Source organism: Pinus tabuliformis, chromosome J, assembly GCF_031772625.1.
Source record: "Pinus tabuliformis cultivar Carrire ecotype Pingquan chromosome J, CPIR1, whole genome shotgun sequence".
In the NCBI taxonomy this organism is placed as follows: Eukaryota; Viridiplantae; Streptophyta; class Pinopsida; order Pinales; family Pinaceae; genus Pinus; species Pinus tabuliformis.
The window spans coordinates 421,230,586-421,233,170 of record NC_142295.1 but is presented as its reverse complement, the minus strand read 5'-3'; positions in this window follow the sequence as shown (position 1 = coordinate 421,233,170).

Here is a 2,585-nt window from a genome sequence, read left to right as displayed (position 1 = left end):
ATGAACACCTATTTGTGGCAGCATACTCATAATGATAAGATTAGCTTAAAGCAAGCTAACTATGCATAAATACTTGTAAATCATGCAAAAAGAGTTGTCAAAGGTAACTGATCTTGAAAATTTATGAACATAGGCACAAAATCACATGCATGTGCAAGAAAATAGACATGCAAACAATGAGGTTGCACTTTCAAAGTATGAAGGATGGTCAAGGGTCATTCAGGCCTTTGTAGTGTGCTCAAGAAAGTGAATAAAACCATCAAGGGCACAATGGTCCACTTTGAAGGGTCGAAGGTTGAGGTTTTGGGCCTTCAGGTCTTCACAGTGCTCTCATGCACTCAAGGAGAGAGAGAGGGAACATTGGCGCACTCCGAAGGGACGAAGGAACATGTTGACAAGCCTTTAGTCCTTCACAATGCATTCATGCGCTCAAAGGCAAGGAGGGCACATTGGCGCATGTCAAATGGATGAAGGAAAGTGCTTCAATTCTTCATGGTGTGCTCATACACTTAAGGGAGGGTGTAGTTCTTCGTGGGGAATAAGTGCACTCAAGAGGAAAACTTAGTTGTTTTGGGCATAATTTTCAAGGTTGATCGAGCTTCAAGGTCCAGAAGTGCACTCTACCTGTTGAAAGCTCATAAACAAGTTTAACAACAAGATTTCATGATATGAATGAGGAGAAGAAGGATCTACAAGATTCTATACATGTTGTCACATTCACGGTGGAATATGAAGGGATGAAGAATGTGAAGAGTTTCAACATGTGATAATAGATTAACACTTGTAGAATGAGGATTGAACAGAAATGCCAACAATCAAACTAAAAATCCAAAGAAATGACAACAATAAATGAAAAAATGACAATGAAATCATGAAAAGAGATGATTAGATTCGATGTGAAAAACTTACTTGTAATGTTGGTTGATGAAGAGTTTCTTAATCCCTAGTTGTGTGCTCAACTGAGATGAAAATTATTATGCAAATGAATGACTAACTAGGTTGATTTAAAAGAGTTTACATTCAAAAATGATTCATGCATGATCGCCACTTGTCGATTAGTGAAAGGATTAGTTAAGGGAAGTTAAGTGGGCTCCTATTTTCTAGGAGTGCACCCACATGCAACAAGATTCTCATGCATGCACTGAGGTAGAGCACATTTCTTCAGCACAAAATAGTGTGCTCAGGTAGGGAAAACTTGCTCAACATAAAGAAGTGCACTCAAGGAGGGTGCACTTCTTCAGGCCGAAGGAGTGAACTCAACTCAAGCACATGTCTTTACCAACTTGGAGTGTGATTTTACCTTTAAAGTTGATTTTATTTCCTTTTTTTGCTATTTCGATGATTTTGAGTGTTTTTCTAGTGTGTGCATGGAAAAAGGGAAAGTTTCTAAGTCAAGATAAGTCATGAGTTCCCCTAACCATGGACTAGATAACTTAAGCACTTCTAATGGTTAGGTGATGAAACTTAAGAAACATTGACTTAGGAGGATTCAACATTAGGATAAAACACACAAATAACAAATCAAACAACATGACAACACTAGGGGCCTTGAAATGACAGTTTATGTACACTCCAAATTTGACTTAGGAAAAAAATTTGGAGGGTCATTGTCACAATGAAAACACTTGGTGACACACTAGGAGAACCCCAACTTCTCTAAAATGGTTTCATTTAGGCACAAAGTATCAACTCTCCAGGAAATATTGATTTAGTCAGTGGGTTACCTTAGCTCCCCACTCTTACCCCGTTAAATTTATAGTCTTCCCTATTCCATTATTCAGCGTAACACAACATAAAGAAAGCCATATCATTATCTTGTTGATGTAAGTAAGGGTAATATAGCATAGAAAAATAAAAAAAATTAGAGTATGAGTTTTACATATCTAGTGTTGCTTCACTACTAGAACACCTAGACAGTACCCCAATAGAGTCACTTCAGGAACATAAACGCTGCTTTAATGATAGTGAGCCTAGAAAATACCCCAACGAAGTTGTTAGCTTCACTTGCCTGTGTAGGAATCCTTTCTCTTATTCCACCCTTTTATTTTTTTCTTTTTTTTTAATAGGAACGTGCATATGTACTTATTATTTTTCCACTGGCGGAAGATGGATCTCGACTTATTGAGAGAAAAAGAGATTGTTCCTCTAGAGATAAGTTTTATATCTCTGATGAATTGTTTGTTAAAAATTTTCCCCTTATCTTACCCTATACATATAGATAAGAAAAGAACACATTATTCATAAATAGGACTGAGTATAGGAATTAGAACCCTAAATGGATGTGGGCTTCATGGTTTTCTTACAGCTTCCCAACTAAAGGATTGTATTTTCCATCAGAAAATCATTGACTTGAAAGATGTAGAACAAAACAAAGAAGATGGTGAAAATAAGCCAAGGGTTGCGTGTTACTGCAACTTTCCTTTCACAAAAGTTTAGCCACATCATCTTGAAGCTCAAAACTAGATTTATTCAAGAATTAATTATAAAACTGAAAATGAAGGGAAGGTTAAACAGTAAACAAGAATGCAATGCATCTAACTAAATCCTACCTATCCTACCATAAAATAAATAGTACACGGTCGGGA